Source organism: Temnothorax americanus, unplaced genomic scaffold, assembly GCF_048541705.1.
Source record: "Temnothorax americanus isolate GAGA-0224 unplaced genomic scaffold, ASM4854170v1 Scaffold48, whole genome shotgun sequence".
Taxonomy (NCBI): domain Eukaryota; kingdom Metazoa; phylum Arthropoda; class Insecta; order Hymenoptera; family Formicidae; genus Temnothorax; species Temnothorax americanus.
The window spans coordinates 693,396-713,591 of record NW_027509635.1 but is presented as its reverse complement, the minus strand read 5'-3'; the positions used below and the strand labels follow the sequence as shown (position 1 = coordinate 713,591).

The window sequence follows — 20,196 nt, the reverse complement described above, 5'->3', positions numbered from 1 at the left end:
CTACTTAATTTATTCAATTACTTTGCAGTACAATTTATCGTTGAAAATTAACTGATACAGCTGGAGCATGGCTGGAAAAAGACCGGGGTCAAACTAAAGCGTGAATGAAAAAAGAAAGGGGGGAGCAAGCTATATACTCTTTCTGTTAGGAAATTACAAAGTTTTGCCGGACAACCGTCACAACTTGGCGGTGTTTTGCAGTCAACGAATAACGCGATCCAAAATATCCATCGAGAAAATTTCTCAATAACAAAGAGCAAGTTATTGGAAAATATTCGAAAGAATCCGCTGCAAAACTGCTGCGACAACAGCGACCGAATGCGAGAAAGAAAGAGAAAAAGGAGAAAAGAATTGCACCTCTATTGTGTTACGGAACAGAGCTGGATGCAAAAGAAACATAATCGTAAAGAATAGTATAACAAATGAGATATAAGAAACAAAGCGAGCGATATTTCCCGATATTTCAAAACTGTTAGAGAAAGAGGAAAGAAATGCTATTTATTCGTAATATATAGGTATATTCATTTGCAGATAAGTTTAAAAGCCTGTAAATTATCAAACATTTTTACAGAAAAAGAGAAATATTTATATATAATTTACAAATTGTTCAAAATTATATACATTAAAAAAATTACAAAAACAGAATCACAAAACTATATAAAATGAATTTTACAAATTACTTAAATTTATTAAACATCTACGCGAACTAAGTTTGTTAATTTTTTTTTAATCAAAATTTATAGATACGGGTGAACTAAACGTATAAGGTATCTATAGAGACAGATTTACGGTTAAATCGAGATTATTCCACGAAGAATGCAATACCGGAGGAAGTCGAAGACGGACGAGGCATGCTTTGTGCCAGCGAAATGACAGAGAAACGATCGAATCGACTCGCCTTCACTCGCCTCCGCTTGAAGTTGCGAAATTACACAGTGATTAAAGATCACGTGTGCGGGAAAGGCAACATCGAGAGTCCTTGCAAGGCTGTCACGGAGAAGTAACAAATTCTTGTGGAATTTATCAGAAGATTCTAGAAAGAAAGACGAGATTAAAAAGCGAAAAAAACAATTTGTAGAATAATGTTAAATATCAAGATCAAATAAAAGCAAATGACTAAAGCAAATAAAAGATTTTCTTTTTTTTTGTAACTTAATATTGTTTTAAAACATCTTCTATAAGTAGAATATTAAAATATTTATAATGTGTTTTCAGTATTCTGCATTTTGTGTAATGCCTTTAATATTTTAAAATAATTTGTGTATTTATTATTTCACATTATTAAAATTCCTCATTTATATAAAATTTTATTTCACAAAAACTTAAATACTAGGGACGATCAAAAATCGATTTAAATTAAAGAAGCAAAGAGTTGCGAGAAAGGACGAAAGTTATTTAAAAATTCGCGATTCCAAATTCATTGAAAAACGAATTATTATTACCATATGTAAATCTCATATACATACCGTATGATCCCTCGTTCTTCAGACACCCGAGATCTAAACTTTCCTCGTTACATCATATAATGTTACCGACTATCGCACCACCGAAGTCGCTATGTAAGTCTAATCTCGGATAATCAAAGAGACCCGGAGGCGAGCTGGCGTCCTGTCACAGATTATCGAACGGGAGAGGAGCGAATGGAAAGTTTGCGCGAGAATCTGGCGGGCGAGAAGCATTTCTCGTCGCAACACACTTCGGATCGATCCGCGCCGGAGAAACGAGATGACGATGAGATCCCGGCGAACTCACTGATTGAACACGGCCGATACTACGGCCGAACTTTGGCCTCTCTGGCTGCTGTTACTCGATTTTCTTTTGGGAAACTCATTCGACACAAAATGTAGGGTAAACTCGGGTGAGATGGCCATACAGAAAAGATGGCCAACCTATGTTTTTTCAATCTAGCTCGCCATGAAACATCGAATGGGTTGGCCATCTTTCCTGTATGGCCATCTTACACGAGTTTACCCTATAGGGTGTTCCGCATCAGTACAAATAAGATATCGTATTATATATATATATATTATGTATTTAATTAGTGCATATCTTTATTTATATATTTCATAGTAATATATTTATATTAATATCATATATATGAATATTAATGATTAAAATATATTTTCGTCAAAATAAAAGTATTTGAACACGGAATTATTTAATGAATTAGAAATAAATTTTTAAACACCTTGTGCAGAGGGTTAATCTATATCTATATCTATAACAGGAGATGGAAAAAGACGTCAATATGATAAAAGTGAAAAGAAGAAAGAGAATAGATTGCAGTTTGGTTTCAGTAACAAAAGCACTAGTAAAAATGAAAGAACTAATTACCTACACGATAACTTCTTGATTTATTCAAATTGTCTAATTCTCGATAATTGTGCATAGTCATAATTTAAAAAATATATATTAATTGTAATAGGCATAAGAAAATTTTTTATTTTATTTACATCTTACTTTTTATGCCCATAAAAATTATTCAAATACGTCATATAGCTATACTTTTAAATATCTTACTATATACATCCACAATCTAGTATTGCCTGATGTTATTTAGTCCTTCCGTTTTACGAATCTGTGTTGTAAAATAAATTTATTTATCGACTTATTACATCTAAATCCAAAAAGATCCTCGTGCATCTTTTAAAAGGTTATCTTCATCTACGAAGGTCGGTACGAAAGTAAATGTCTTCTAATTTTTTTCTTTTGAATCTGGCGCCATAAAAAATTTTGCGTTTCACTGAGTTGTTACTTGAAGTCTCTCTAGTTACATTATGTTGAGTGACGTTGTGATCAGTTACGTGACTGTGTCACACGAGCAGTTCAAACTGGTGTGTGTTTCAGATATCCGTGCCAAACAAGAGCAGCGATTGAATTTCTTACCGTGAAAGAAATGAATTCCAATAGCTGTGTTCAGCGGAGAAAACAGCTCACTGAGCGCGAAATGATTCTTTATTACGATTGGTTGCTACACTTGGATCCAGGGAAGAACTAAAGCCAAGAACCAGTCATTTAAAAAAATCACTTGCTCGCTGAGTTGTTTTTTCTGTTGAACGCAGCCATTGAAATCCGTTCGCGTCTCAGAAATGTTTATGATAAAACCATTTCTGAAATGCGAATGGATTTCAATAGGACTCATTTCTTCCATGGCAAAAAATTCAATCACCGCTCTTGTCTGTTATATACGCATATCTGAAACACACACCAGTTTGAACTGCGTTGTCGTGTGACAAACTCACGTATAACTGATTACAACGCTACTCAACATAGTGCAACTTGAGATTTCATATACACGGGAAAAAAATAAAGTTGCTTCAATTAAACGTCGACGTCACGGGCTGCCACAAACATAAATAGTTAATTTAATTGGATATTATTGAACCAAATATTTAAATTATTAAAACAATTATCTAATGTCTTTTATTCATTGATATTGATGTGTTAGATCAATAAATTTTATCTCAACTTACACTGATGCTGTTGATACATCTTTTTTTTCCGTGCAGTAACAACTCAAAAACGCAAAATTTTCTATGGCGTCAAATTTGAAAGAAAAAAAATAGGAGGCATTACTTTCGTGCCGATCTTCGTAGTTAATAGTGCATGCGTTAAGAGAGACGACCCTGAGGTAGATAAAAGCTATAAAGATAAGATAGTATTATCCGAACAGAATACAGGAGTTTTAACGTGACGTTTAATCCCTTTTCGACGTATATCATTATCTCGTTTTCCTACAGGCGCGGTTTTCCCGAGAAAAGAGGAAGGAAAATCCTAAACCGAGATCGTTCGACGTATCGTCGTGTTAAAGTTCTAATACTTCACGTCACGTTACGTAAAATTGATCGTAATCAGACGTATATATAAAAACAATGTGTTTAGGTTTTACGTTACTTCGCGTTTCGTTGCGTCCCGTTACGTTAAGTTTATCGTAAAAAATCCCGGCATATATCCCGCAAACGGAACGATGCATGCCTTGACGTCAATGTCATATATGCATAGCCCCACAGAAGCGTATCTAAGATGGATATGGCACGTGCCCTAGGCGCTACTTGAGAAGGAGGGCGCAATTATAACAGTAAGGCCTAACGTTCTCAAGCGCGGTTAGATATATTAATACATATAAAAGACAAAACAGTCTGACAACCGAATTTAGTACCTAAATTTTTGTGAGAGGTTTCATTTCCTTCATTAAACCAGTAAATTACCAAATATTTCATTCATATGCATATACGACAGTCTCGTGTGTGTATCTATATATTCGAGAGAAACATTTACAAAACTCAAATAAAAAGAGAAAGTCTCTTGAAGTTCTGGTACCGTACTGAATCAAATAAGACCATAAGTTGTTGTTTTTACATTTATCCCCTGAAAAAATATATAAATAATAAGAAATATTGTATGTATTTGATGTAAATAATGGCTCATACATTTTTTTTATTTTTTCGTGTATTTTTGATATAAATCCTCATTGTTTTTTATATATGGACGCTAGAAAATAACAATTTTTACAGTTACGGACAGCTGTTCTTCATCAGGAAGGATGATAAGATATCTGTCGAGATTAAATGATTAAACAGAGTTTAACTAAAGATGCAGGGTTTGTGAATGACAAAAAAAATATTTAGACGTACATTAACACAGATAATTGAGAGGTCATTCAGCAAATATAAACGAATACTTTCATATTTGACAGCCTCGAATCTATGGATCAAAGCACACTGTGTGATCTTGCTCTACTGAGTGTAGAAAAAAAAGAAACTGTAAAAACTGATTTTGAGAACATCATAGCACCAATTTTCGTCGTTAAAAGTAAGGAAAATGCAGTTATAATTTTTATGTATGTTACACGGAAAAAAATTTAGCCGTAAATTTAGTCGTAAAATATGGATAACCAATATTTTTTGCAGCAAGAGCTATATTTTTTGCAGCGAAAGCTATAGTTTAGCAATAGTAACAAAACCTTTTGTTCTCGTTGCAAAAAATGTTACTCTCGTTGCAAGAAATGTTAGTTATCCATATTATGACTATTTTAGCTATATATAGTAGCTAATCTTTTTTTTTCGTGTAAATAAAAGATTAACAAACTTGACGTATTTTTGAGCTGATATTATGATAAAGTTATATTAAAAGATAAGTGTTAGATGTTTAGACAAAGGCGCAATTTCAGTGCTTGCCATAACTAGGAACTATTTTCAACAAATACGCCTCTATAGCTCTAACAAACAATGACGCGAGTGCAATTCGCGGAAGAGCGCGGTTTGTAAGATCGCGTCCCGCTGTGAAACACACGCTGCAAACATTAATGAATTTATCATAACGTTACTTTCAATAACTCTTTTCCTCTATAACTTCAGGTACAGAAAAATAATCAAATGATACACCTATACTAAAATAAAAAATATATAGCGAGAGAGAAATAATGTGTGCGGAATATCGTTTCTGAAAAGCATATAGAATGAAGCAATATGGTGCGCAATGAATAAAGTCAAATTCCAAGTTGGATGCCTGAGCGATGTGATCCAATCAATTTCTGTATTTCTATATCGAAACTAACCGTAGAACGCTCGACAATTCGGATGCGCATCGAACGCGCTTATTGCAGCTCGTTTCGGTGTTTGTAAATATTTGTTTGCCGGAAACGCGATGGAGAGACGACAACGTGGACGTAGGGCGTAACGGAGAAGCGAGGATAGCTACACCGCTACACCCTCAATTGCTCGACTGAAATTGATGGCGTCAGCGCGCTTCCCTTGGAGCGTTTTGTTTGCCCCACATGCGCCGCACGTACACATGTACGCGTGCAAACACGTGTGAATGCATACCTACCTACACGTCTGTGCAACGGCGCCAAGGAGGTCGTCGCCAAGATGACGTCATCTTGCCAAAAATGTCAGTTCCTTAATACCCTCCGAGGTTACGTGAACCTTCCATCTCGATCGATTGATGTTTCAATCTAACAAGATTGAATTTTCAATGTAACAAGATTGACAGATTTATTTTAGTGCCACCTAACATCTTGATTTCTATAATACATATCTTTTATTTTAAATATAATAAATGTAATAATTATATAATTGCTTTCAATTCTTTCGTTATTAATTGTACCTATTAAATAATATCTGATATTTTTTTTCATAATTAGAATATTTATCAAATTTCTTAATATTTTTTCTAATTAAATCGATTTGTGAGCAAATTTTAAGAACTTTTTAACGTAATAAATATCGCGATAAAAAAGATTTGCTACTATAGAGACAACTAACATTTTTTGCTGCAAGATCTAATTAATTTTGCAATAATAGCTTAATTTTGTTACAATAGCAAAGTTCAGCAAAACTTTTTGCTATTGCAACAAAAGATTTTACTATTATGGCAAAATTAATTAGCTCTCGCAGCAAAACATTTTAGTTATTCCATATTTAACAACAGATTTGCTGTTGCAATGAATCCTTTTTTTCGTGATAAGATCCCAAATCTATATTCTTATCAATAATTTCATTTCTTAGTGTGGTAATATTTTATTATAATTTATACTAGAAATTAATACACATATACATATGCATATCTAATCTATACATAATAAATACGCATTAAACTTGACCATCTTAACTTTTTGAACTTCACGCAATACCCCATATCGTGTTCCTACACATTAAAACAATACCATTTCATCCTAATAAATCTTAACTACCCAGGAATGATTCATGGCGAGAATCAGCTCGTCGGTGATCAAGTTATCATTAGATAACTTGACAGACGTAAATAGAGCTAAACGAACTGATCTCGTTTACCGATAATAAACTCTCCAAAAGGAGTGTGGTGAAAGAAAAGCACGAACGCGCGATTCCGAGGTCGGAAAAATGTCACGTACGACACGAAAAGCATGATTAAATGAGTCACAATATTTTTCACAATGACTATCATCGAAGTCAGTTTCCATCACGGCCCAGATGAGGTTCCTCCTAACCGTCTGCCCGCCTCTGCGGCCTCTGCCTACCTAGCCGAGAATGACTAATGGGGACTCATCGTTAATTGAGATACACGACGACGAGAACAGCTGCGCGATCGGGAGGAGCCGGTTGTTTTTTACGGATTGGCTCCACGGTCGCTAGGATAATTGTCAGGAACGCTTAAAACGCCGCGCCGGTTTTCAAGAACTCGAGCCAACTTGACTTTCACCAGAATTGTTCGAGTTTCGGTGTAATGTACCGTGCTCCGGGTAATTAGCCCGTCTAATTGGAAAGTCGTTTTTTTTTCGAAGATATCACGATACCCAAACTTGGTAGAAATGCGAAAGAACACAAATAAATGTGAATAAAACAAAGATATCGCTTCTCAATGTTGGTTTAAATTGATTAAATATTATTATTAAAACATAATGCAAAAGATGTATTTTTCAGGCATTTTCGCATATTTTCCATGAATTTAGCTTCTGCTACTACGCTAATGCAATATCTTTTACTCTAGCACTTCCAAGTCAGAAATTGCGAAATTGTTATTGGTCCCACAGAGCAATAACCCGATTGTGTGCAGTCTTTGACTCGGTAGCGCAATACCGTATGAGGGCACGTCACGATCGAGGAGAACGTTGGCACGATCTATCGGTGGGTGGGGTTGCTAGTTGCCGGCGACGTTCGCCACATGTGTTGCTAATTACGGCGTGCCGGTCTCGTCGCGAGAAATCGACGGCGGCGGCTTCGTGAGCGATGCGAGTCACGCCTGTGCACGCACCGCGGCGATCTTACGCACGATCGGCTCGCGATCGAGGGAAAGAAGGAGCGCGGAGAGAAACGCGGCGAGAATCCTGCGAGAATCCTATGCGAAACGGCACAGAAAATGCCATCGGAAAAGACGTCACGCGAAAGAAAAATTGTTCGTCTGGATCCCAGGAAGATCCTAGGTTCTAACGACTCGAAAGATCGCGAAGAAATAATATCAGAAATGCGCACGGAAAATCATTCCACTCATGGAATCCTGAAAATCTTCAGTTCCAAGGATATATTCTCAATATTCTAAAGATCAATGTCGAATATTAACGAATAACGAGGGACATGGCCATATTTTCGTAATTGCATTGCACGACGCCGACGTGTAGGTACTCTCTCGCATGCGAATACATATTGCGACCACGACAAAAAATTGTATCAACCGGTTATGCCGGAATTACGATGAACTTAACGTAACGAGACGCGAAGTAACGTAAAACCTATAAACACATTGTTTTTATATACGGCTAATTACGATCGACTTTACGTAACGCATATAAAAACAATGTGTTTAGGTTTTACGTTACTTCGCGTCCCGTCACGTCTCGTCGCGTCCCGTTACGTTAAATTCATCGTAATCCCGGCATTAGGGTCGAGCGCTGGTAATTACAAGAGCGTCGTTTAACACTTATTTTCTTTCATTATGCATTTCAACTGACACATTTTGCAAAAATTAACAGCACAGTATAAAGTTAATCTTTAAATTAAAACTATAATAGTTTTAACTGTAACCTACATTGCACGATCAAAAAATTAGAATAAATATGTTTACTTAGCTTTGTAAGATATTAATTTATTTATTTATGCATTAAAAATCACATACCATATATTTTTAATTGAAAATTTTTATATTTTGGTTCAAAGGTTAGATTTCCATCGAAAAAGTTAAAAAGAATAATAGGAATAAATAATTTCGCGTTTACCAAAAAATTTTATTATGTTCCTTTGTCCATTTATTTATCAGTGAATGTCCCGAAAAATTTTCTTCTTAGTCGGAAAAATAATAAAATAAATCACGGTCAACCCTGGAACAGCTCTAAAAAAAAAGGGGTCATGAGAGGATGACAGGGATGATATTCGAAGCATAAATCCACACGGTAAGTTAATTGAATACCGCGGCAATTAAATGAACACGACAGTCGGCGCCGTCGTCGTATGTACATACGTCGAATCGTTCGCAACCGCGCGTGTGTCACAACCGTGGCACTTTTTTCTCCGCTTGAGAATCGAGCGAGTGGACGAGCACGTCACACGCGTGCACACGCATGTATCTCGATTGGCGTCTAGACGTGCGTGAGCGCAATACGCGTGGGCGTAATGGCGCTAACTTTTTCCCTTTTTTCCGCGAAGCCAGAGTTGAGCCCCGAGCCCCGTTTTTCGACGAGCGATTATGATTGAATATCATCGACGAGCGAGTACGCGAGACATGACGATATACGCCGCACGCACTCACGCACGCACGCACGCACTCACGCACGCATGCACGCACGTTACGACGCACACTTTCAAGAGTTCTGCGTGTACGCGTGCTGGCTGGCGCTTCCTGCAGTTAACGACCTCGATCGCATATAAATGCCCGGCTTAATGGTTTCGAAGTATAAGACCGAAGGCCCCGAGCGTTTGATAAAGTACACGCTCTCGAGCGACGAGACCGGCGTGTGGTTCAGAACCTGAAAAAAAAAAAAAAGATTCGCTTCGGAGTAGCAATATGTCAATATCGTGGAATTGGAGCACTCGGTATCTTGGAAGTAGAAATGTCATATATCATTGTGAATATATATTTTTGCTTCCAGTGACGCTGACAGATGGCAAACATGCACCGACGTAGGTGAGATCCAACAAGTATGTGTTTCAGAATAGTAATATATTAATAGATTAGTGGTATATAATATAATATATTACATCAACGATATGTCAATGTATCGTTAACTAAACATTGTTGTATAAGATACGGATATTATATATTATTAGTATATATCTCGGTATATATATACTATAATTGCAACGTGTGTCAAACTATTAATTAAAGTCAAATATTTGAAAAAATATTTGTATAATTTATATATATATGTATTGCTGTATTATCATGCTTTAAAGCAACGTGCTTTAACTTTACATTACCGTGCTCGAAAATAAAAAGACAAATATTTTAATAACTTTCCTTCAATTTCTCAAGCACTTAATTATTCCGGTACAACAGTATCGATTTAATATTCTCTCTGAAGAATCCATATCTAACAAAGAGATGTAAAGTCGATACTCGAATCTATCGAAGTTTAATCGTTGTCGCTTTTCCGCGATCCCGATTGGTTCTCTCGCTGCGCTTACTTTATTTGCAGCTGTCATCGTATATTTTGACAGTTGTGTGTATCAAGGAGTTAATAGTGTAATAGTAATAGCATAATGTTAAAGCTAAATAGCGCGCGCGAAGCACGCGTCTGTGTGGTGTCTAGTATATAAATAAACGTATGGGATACATATAACCATTACAAGATCCATACGATCAATATATAGTATTCATTCAAATATAATGCTGGTATTAAAAAAGCAATATATGCATTATTAAAGTTACTTCAGTTACTTAAGAATTTCTGCGTGCAACTACTTGACGTCACAAACTTATCGTAACATAAATTTATGCCATATTATTATAGTAATAAAGTATATGTGCCATAAATATGTAAATTCACAATTTCATTTAACTTCATATACGAAGTTTTAATTCTCCAATCAGTGTAAAATGCATTTCAAAAAAGCTCTAACTTTTTATAGTTAAAACTTCCAATTCACGAATTGCATTTAAACTTTCTTAAGCAAGCGAAGCTCTAAATGTGTTATACTTCGATTTTATTCGAGAAATTTATTATTAATATCTAAATTGTGTTAAATTGCAAGTTCGATAATTGCGCGAAATGTGATATTTTTCTGACAATATCCGAGAAACCGTAAGCCCTACCCGTTAATCATACGATGCTATGATGAAGGGTCCGGTCTTCAATAATTTGAAAGCTAGGGTAAGAGGTGTCATCCTCTGCCACGCCACGAGGACGATTTTAACGTGATTAATGGCGGCAAAATCATCGATTAACTCCTCGATATCGCGCCTCAAAAATCACTTGTGTATATTTAATCATGGCCTTAACCCAATCTCATCAATATCCCTCGTTAATCTTAAAATATTAAAACAATGATAAATATAGTCTATCTATAGAATAATTAAAAACCAGTATAGCGTGTTCTAGTTTTTTGGGAGAAAAAGACTTACATTACTTGTTAAAGCGTATTCGAGAAAAGTATTAAAAAATGGAAATGAAAGCTAAAAGACATGAAAAACAAATTGCTTATGCACAAAAAAGAATATAGCTATCTCCTTACAGCGATTAATGTTAATCAAGATAAGACTTAATCACACGTATGGTTGGTGTATAATTAATTATAGCATAGCGAACCTCGTGCAGTTATATATATAATTATGTCATTTGCAGAAAGAGATGAGTTTGCATATATACCGCGCGTTTACAAATGACCATTGTGCCGGAAACTCAGTTATCCATAACACGAAGGCCGCGTTATGCGAGCAAATGTGAGTCAAGAGTCGGGAATAAGCGTATTTAGCGCTAAATGAATAGTACAAATGTGGTACGTAAGCTCGAGGAGCATTCTCGCTGTACATAGTTCAACGTTAAATGCAAAATGGTCCAACTCTTTTGACCGGCAAACGATATAATCGTTTATATCGCTGTGCATGATATGCGGTTGCAATGTAACGTTATATAGCCGCATTCGGGATGAAATGTTCGATGAAAATGCCAAGGTCGTGTTGCAATACATACTCGAAGTATCCGGAGAATACAGCATCTTGCTGCGGTCGCGTCCGCCTGTCGGTCAGATCTTCGAAAGACGAGTTGTGGCCGAGTTGGGGAAGCTTTCTCCCGTGATCCGACCTAAGTGCTTTCAATCCCTCCGGACTTAACGATTTCAATTGGAATCACATGCATCACGTCTCGCAAAAGACGAATTCGTATATACGGCTGCGAGACGTCCGAAATGTTTCCCTCGAGATGTTCCATTTCGATCTATTCCTAGGATCCCTTTCTCACCGTTAAACATCGCGAACAATATTTGCCGGGATATTGTTATTAGAATGTCGGAATTTTCGGCTAATTCGAATGAGACTGTCTCTAATCTTTAAATATTTTCGTGAGCATCTTTAAGCATTGTTATTATTTTATATCTTTATCTTTTTTGCACGATATATAATTATATAGAAGATCCCAGATAGCACGCATGTCCAAAATCGGAACGTGAAACGTCTAAAAGACATCTTTTATACGTTTTACGAAATGATGGCTAAAAGACGTCTTATGTCCCGATTTTGGATATAGTGCTGTTTGAGATTGTGACGTTTGAAATCTATCGCTATATAAATTTTACTTAATTTCGTATTTTTATCACAATCTTTTCATAAAGTATGCCTATACAGCCAAACTATAAATATATGCATGGTCTTTTCTCACTTTTGTTTAAGAATCGAGACACGTTAGTGAAGTTTTGTACAAAACAGTCGGGCAGGCAGACGTTACGTTTTCATGCGGCATTATCGATGTTCTGCATCGCCCTCGAAACATCCCTTGGAAACGAGGGTGGATTCTCGCGGCGGCAGACACACGAACACAAGCGGACAGAAAATGGTTTTCGTGTTCGTCCGCAGGGGAGGAAGATATGGGGGCGCAGGCGCCGCGACGCTCCAAGTATATACGCGTGCAGCAACGCGCGCGTGTTATAGTCGATAAGCTAAAGCGACTTTCGGGATCGACCGTGCGGTATAGTCACCCACGACGCACGTACGCACGCACGGAGTGTACAATAACGAGGCGGTCGGTACGGGAGTCGTTTGCTAATTCCAGGCACGTCTTTGTGAAGCGCAAACCGTATGATGTGCGAAACCATACATTGAAATCTTTACCACTTAGATATTGGAAAAAATCTAAATTTTTTTCTGGCTTCTTACTGATGTTATCGATTTTACGTCAAATAAATGTACGTGTTTTATTCCGATGAAAGTTACATTCGCTAAGATTTTAAAAACACAAAATGCAGAAAGAAATAATAACGGCAAAATGTCAATTGAAAAAACTAACTATAATCTTTATACCGAAACACGTTTGTATTATTTAGATTATACGCAAAAAAAAGAAGTGTCAAATCAGAACTTATATAAGAATCTCAACTTTTTATTTTAACCTCTTCTTCTTGGTTGAAGTATATAAAACTTCGTTTAACTGTATATAAATAACTTCATTCACAAGTAAGTTTTCTCCGTTTAACGCAATATAATCTCGTTTCAAGATTATATATTGTTATCTGAATATATATAAGCTTGGTACTTCTTTTTTCCTGTGTAAGAACAAATTTAATGTCGGTTTGGACATTTATTCCAGATTGGAATCATAATTTCATTATAATTATACATTACTTGTATATATATATATATATATATATATATATATATATATATTACAAGTACTTTTTACTATAATATTCTTAAGACATTACGATTATTCATATACGGATAAAGAGATCACATTTTAGTTCTTAATTTCGCGGAGCGGAGCGAAACTTATATATTACGCCGCCGTTAAGCTCAGCTCTGCATATAGCTCGATGCATATCGAGAGATTCTCTGCAATCTCAACGCAGAATTTGCTCATCATTCGCTCATTTGCATATTTATGTTTGCTGATCGTCGGCGAATAAGGTACGCGCGCGATCATGGTGTTTGCCTAAAGTAAATCTACAAATCGCGTGCAATTCCCCCTCCCCCCCACCGCAAACTTTCCATAATTATTCACGCGCGAGTTATGCCCCGACGGTTAATCCCGACTTCCATTTACGTTCATCCACAGTCCGAAGAAGTTTCCGCAGAAGCATCCGAGAAGGAACTAACTGACGGATGTGAATGCGCCTCATGAACGTCGCAGACGCTCGTGAGCGGAACTGCATCGCGAACGAGCAGAGAAACGCTCGGGAAGCTTCGTTTACTGTCAAAAGCGAAATATTCCTCTCTTCGCTTGTGTACATTTTCGTGATGTCGAAATGATATGCGCCGCGAAAAAAATAAAAGGACTCTTTTAAAAAGTTAAGTTAAACTTGAGAAAAATAAGTAAAATTCCGTCTTATATTCATTGAAATTTTGTAGTGATGATTAAACGCCTTAATTTTTTTTTCGTCTAAAAGAAGCAATATAGTTATACAGTAAAAATGTTGCTTAATTACATAACATGCTGATAATTAACGATGTAACGTATCGCGATTTAAAGTCAAGGGTTAAACGTATAACCTCGACTATCGAATAATCTCACAACTATAGCGGGATTCTGTAACTCTGTATATATATATATATATATATATATATATATATATATATATACATACTGACATTTTGGCATTAAGATTTTTGTCTCCAAATGGTCTCAGGAATCTACCCTTAAGAGTTGATCCGGTCTTTATGGTACACCCTATATATATATATATATATATATATATATATATATATAGGTAAAAAAGCTGCGCAACACGATACTGAAATAACTGTCGTTAAGTCGACAGAATCCCGCTACTTAGCTTTTGTTGAACGGATCTCGTCGTGGCAGAACCGCCGCAAAAACAAAATATAATAGCTATAGTTGCGGTCGGTATATCCTAACTGCAGCGCGCGCAAAAGAGAGGGCCAAACGAAAAAGCAAATCAACACAAAACGCGTAATAAACGGGCGACAGTGGAAATTAATATGTGCATACGGCCAAAAGTGTGCAGAAATTCTAAGGATAATAGAAAAGTTAATAATGCGCGCCGCCGGACGTGAAAACGCAACGGAAAATAAAACGCCGCATGCATCCAAACAGCGACGAGCGCTGTGCACTTAATAAGGTGCGGACAAACGGAGGCCATAATTCATACAGCCGTAATTCAAAACTACGACACACATACTAACGACATATTAACCGTGTATCAAGAAATTACAAAGAGCAATGGTATTTCAATTTTAAAATTAAATATTCGAAGTTTAAATATCGTATAATCATTACTCAGAAATATATAGCTGTACCTTAGTGGTGAAGGATCTCCAGTTTTTTGTCAAAATATGGAGTCAATACATTTTTTTTAATATAATAGGAGCTTAAATTGTATAATGATAAAGCGTCTCATATATCTATTATTACTAGTTCCTAAGATACAATGTTTAAAAAAAGACGTATTAAAAATTTTTATAGTGCCTAATTTTTAAACCAAGGTACAACGTGTTTCTGGCAATTGCACTATTAAACATGTTAGTTAAGATACTTTATTAAAAATTTAATAAATAAAGTTGCTACTTTTATTTTATATCTGCAAAATATATCATTTCCTTATTTAAAACTTTAAACCTTGTTTTCTTGAAATGTTCAAAAATAGACATACGATATCTTTTATCTCTAAGGTACAGACATAAAAAGTAATTATAAATAAAGGAAATCGCCTAGAAAAAGGTAATAAAAATAAAAGAAAAATCAGTAAATGTTACAAAAATTAAAAATTAATATGTAAATTACTTAAGTACGTAATACCGGCAAATTAAATACCTATATATACATATTATATGTTTTAGTAAAAAAGATGTAATAATAATAGCAACGTAATAACAACATATAAACTGAGGAGGTACCTACACAATAGATTCAAATATTCGACAAGAATTTCAAACTTGATTTAAGCCACTATCGTAATAAAACGCTCAATCGTTCAAAGAACAAAGAAAATCTCTATAATATAAGCTGCTCCTCTTCCCGAAGCGATTTACTGCGAAACGCAAATCGCGAAAATTCCGCCGTGAAAATTTCACGGTAATCGGAAAGGACAAGGCTCGTTCCGTCATTTCGATAGTATCGACTCATGAGATGAAAACACGACGAGAAGGAAAAAGAATTTGCGGCGCGCACCGTTGGCAGAAATGCATTTCATCCTACCGCCCCGTCGGAGAATGCAAACGAATCCGGTAAGTGAATGCAAAAGCAACACGATCTGTCGAGCGAATCGGCCGAATGGAAATGCGCTCCTTTTCCTTCCTTTTTATTGCCCTTCCCTACATCCCCGAGCCTACATCTCTAGCGGCAAGAGATACACCCTGTTTCCCCCGATCGGTCGGACGGTCGGAATTACGCGATAGTGCTCTCGATACGGCCCCGTCTCTTCCTTTCTGACGTGAAATTACATGCGAGTCCGTGATTGCGCCAAGAGTTGCGGAGACCGACACAAACAAGCTTTCAAAAAAATTAGATTCGCGATTGCCGATCGATGACGAGGCGCGCTGTTGCAAAATTCGTTTCGCTATGGTATAATATAAGCTACACGGGGACGCTGAGATTTTCCAGGATATTCCAGAATTATTGGCGCACTTAGCAAATGTGAATCAGACGCAATATATTCCGAGATCTGGCAAATCATCTTAAATAATATTACAATATTAAATCGCATAAAAGAATATTATACTTGGAGATTTATGGACGACACGCAATCTATTGGAAATTAATTTAAAAGATTAATACCTATACTTATTACTTGTTCCAACTTTGATTTATAAAATTTAAATTTATTCAATGAAAATTTGATCGAGAGATAAACTTTTCTGTTAGCTTTTTTTTCAGAGCATTCTAAACTTTTTCGCTTTGACTTTATTCAGTGATTTTTATATTCGAGACAAACTAGTGCGTCCCGCAATCGGGGGCCGCAATTCGGCAACTACATAAATAAAATACATCGAAGTACATATTATCTATACATAGTTTACCGAAGCGAGATTACGGATGCAATTTTACGCTCACGTCCGTTTTGTTCATTCGATTCATCCATTTGGATTAATGAGACATCGTTGTAAGTATATTATTAAAATGTATGTAAATGCTATGCTAACGTATTGTAGCAAGTGTAAGAGAAAGAGACGGAGAAAAATCAAAAACTGCAATGTGCGCGGCAGCAACTATGCAGAATATCCCGCGCGAGATATATGGAACTCCTGACGAGTTATATAGAAACTATAAAAAGAATCGAAGATATAACGTGTGTCATATGCTGTATATTCGCCGGAAATAAACCGAATGGATACGCCGTGTCCTACGGGGAGAATGCATTTTCTCGCTAACTTTCTCGGAAGAGACGCGTTTCGAAACTTTTATGGGAAACACATTATATTAGAGCGCACATAAAGCATTTTACGTAAATGTCGCGTTTCTTTACATCTATTCTTCGACAAGAAATCTTATTTTTTATTAATGGCATTAATATCATAACACACGTTTATGTAAGATATAAATTAACTAAATTAGATATATCTGAATCTATAAGAGTTTCGTTTTTCATTACTCTCCGCCATAGAGTCTAAATATGGTGATTTAATAAACAATCTGGGTTTAATATAAATGTAAGTTAATTAAATCTCACAAATTACAATTTTGACCCAAGATAAATATATGCTTCTTCAGATTTAAAAATGTAAACGCGTATGTATTATGTACCTACTATTATTACGTAGATTTTGTATAGAGTTTTGAATAAGGTTTTTGTATAAAGAGAGATTAAAAAATATACATGTATAACTTTTGTATCTCACAATCACTATGCAATATTTTAATACTGCATCCTGGAGATTAATAAAAATTCTGATACGAAAATGTCACAACGGTTTTTAAATTGTAAGCAATTAAGTTTGGCCGATGATATCGCGTGTGTAGAGCACGCATTGTACAATCCCACACGCATATCGGTAATACGATCTAAATCCCGAAATAATCTTGCAAATAATAAATAAACTAACAAATATTTCAACGATACCTCGATACGTTGTCAGATGCCTCTTCGTTCTCTATTGTTCCTTCGACGCTTTTTGTCACCTACAAAAATTATAATCACATACACACGAGAATACGATCGCGCGGCATTTTAAATGGCAGATCGCAATATAATTGCACGCGATCCTCGCTTTACTACTTCGTGATGAAAAGATAACGTGAAAGAAGTACGATCGTATACCAAGCCACGACGAGTTTACGCGGTTGATAATTATTGAAATACGAGGTAAGATAATTATCGTGCTCATTAGTCTAATGTATATAACGATGACTCAGTTCTGCGAGTTTCGTTATGATAAAAAAATGTGAGGGTGGCATTGGTAAAATTTTACTTTGATACCACGCAATTAATAAATCAGGTTAATGGCTTTTAAGCCGCGATGAGCTGTCGAAAAGTGCATGAGTGAAATTGAGTGTTATATGCGAGCAATATATATTTCGAATACATAAATCTCGCAAAAGTATGCGCATAAAAAATGATTGTTGTATCACTTTCCATTACATGATTCGACAAGCTATATATGTATATAGTATATAAACTCCACGTTCTTCATTGCAAATTACACAACTAAGCTATATTGACTCGATAAAGTTCATCAAAATGCGCAAACTTATCATCCACAATACGCGCTGTCTCTAGAGAATGTTGGCAGTTCTAGTACTTCTAGTACTTGCTACTACCACGTTTCGAATGATGACAATATTAACGACGACACACGGAATCGCTCGCGCCTTATACTTTCCAGTTCGAGTGCCGCAGTACGAATGGTAATTCGGCGACCTTTCGGCGAGTCGTAAACCAACAAATGCCGAGCATCGTTGGATTTTCCACGAAATAGGTAACATGAAATATTCCCCGAAAATATTTTGTCGAAAGCTCGGCATTTCTTATTCCGCTTACCGCGCGCTATGTGGCTATCTTTACGTAAGATCACCGCGCTACAGCCGTGTGTTAAGTATTATCATCGCGTCATTATTGTCACTCGTGATCGCGGGAGATACCAGAAGCGACAATAAGTGACCGAGATTCTCTCTACATGTAGGATAAAAATTGAATTAAATATGATCAAGATAAATTATAATCGCGCTTAAGCTTCAGAGAAGTTACGTAAATTACATTAAGCCATTTTAAAGGATAAGGGAAAATGGAATTGCTATCCTCTGCTTTTGTGAAAAAACGCGCGGCGTATTAAGACCTTAAAATATCACAGAGCACAATTAATTTATAATTTCCGCTGCCTAGACCTTTGCTCCGGCAAAGTCCTCGACATAATAAATTCTCTCTATTAGTCGGTCGGCGATTGGAAATTTATACGTTTCGCTACTCGGCCGATCAAATAGAATTTGATTAATTAACGAGGCTAATTATCACGCACGGACACAGTTGTAAGCGATTATATGTACATCCGACGAAACGCTAATCGGATTAATGAATCGGCAGCTTTACGTTAGAAAGTACGCGAAGCGAATCGGAGAAACTATTTTTGTGCAAAAAGGAACTGTACTTGTTACGTAGCAAGCACTAAGCTCGTTCTCCTACCAGTCATTAATATTGCAATAAAGCCGTGCACGTAAACCAACGGAAAAAGTTAATGTCGCGGAACGTGATGTACGCACATAGTTACCATTAATTCCCCAGAGACCATACCTTTGCGAAGGGAAATCCTTTTTCACTACCAATGTCTTTTTTTCATATATTTGATGAATTTATATTCCATTAGAACTGTCTTGAATTAAAGATAATTGCCGGATTAAATATTAAATGCATGTATAAGATCAATTCATTCCGCCACTGGGGACTTGACCAAATCTACTGATCGAGAGATGCGATTATTACGTTTAAAATATAAAATAGTTAAAAATAGAATGATTTCTCTCCGTTTTATATCAGAAAAATATTTTGTAATTTTCCATTTTAGATATTAACCATGTAAATTTCACGTGACAAATTAGAGATTAAAACGCAAAAGCTATGCGTTTTAATCTAAAGAAACGGAATTATTATTCATCACTGACGCAATTCTTCCTCCTATAAATATTTAATATGACGAACTAAGATATTTTATTCGCAATTTATGCGTAGATCTATGAATCAGTACTTCCTACAAAAGTTACGAGCGATTCTCTTAATGTATTAAGATAGTTGAATGTTACGTTACGTTGAAAACTATATAGGACTGGTCCCTAGTAGAACCGCAAAGCCCCCACAGGGAAACCCGGACGCTAGACGAGATATGTCATACCCACACAGACGCGTAACCGTCGGCTTTACGAGCTTCAGCTTAATATTAAGTATCTTATGAATACACACACACACACACACACCACAAAGTTCTGTCTGCATGCGTGTAGCTTTATATGAATTAATGTGATTAATGCTTGTAGATAAACGAGGTTAAAGGGGATGGTTTCTTTAAAAAAAAAACCTTTGGAATGATCTTTTCTTATTATTCAGGCTAAAGGAAAGCGGAAGAAATCGATGCATCTCTTTTATATTCATCATGCGTAATATTTAATATGTTTAATTCCGAAAGGATGCAATT

The 20,196-nt window shown here is 36.0% G+C and overlaps 2 protein-coding genes across 4 annotated transcripts in view; one reads left to right on the top strand and one right to left on the bottom strand.

Annotated features, from left to right (window-relative positions):
* The window catches only part of Mmp2 (Matrix metalloproteinase 2), a 234,661-nt gene that overhangs the window by 195,124 nt on the left and 19,341 nt on the right, over positions 1–20,196 (bottom strand). The window contains exon 1 of one of the 3 annotated variants that reach the window (XM_077417230.1): positions 17,637–17,655. The exons of the other annotated variants lie outside the window; for them this stretch is intronic. The gene's annotated coding sequence lies outside the window, so the exon portion shown is untranslated. Of the gene's footprint in view, positions 1–17,636; positions 17,656–20,196 lie in introns of those variants that run through there. 3 annotated transcript variants of the gene reach the window in all.
* The window catches only part of LOC143903544 (beta-glucuronidase), a 38,780-nt gene continuing 36,935 nt past the window's right edge, over positions 18,352–20,196 (top strand). Inside the window, exon 1 of the mRNA XM_077417224.1 lies at positions 18,352–18,492. The gene's annotated coding sequence lies outside the window, so the exon portion shown is untranslated. The remainder of the gene's footprint in view (positions 18,493–20,196) is intronic.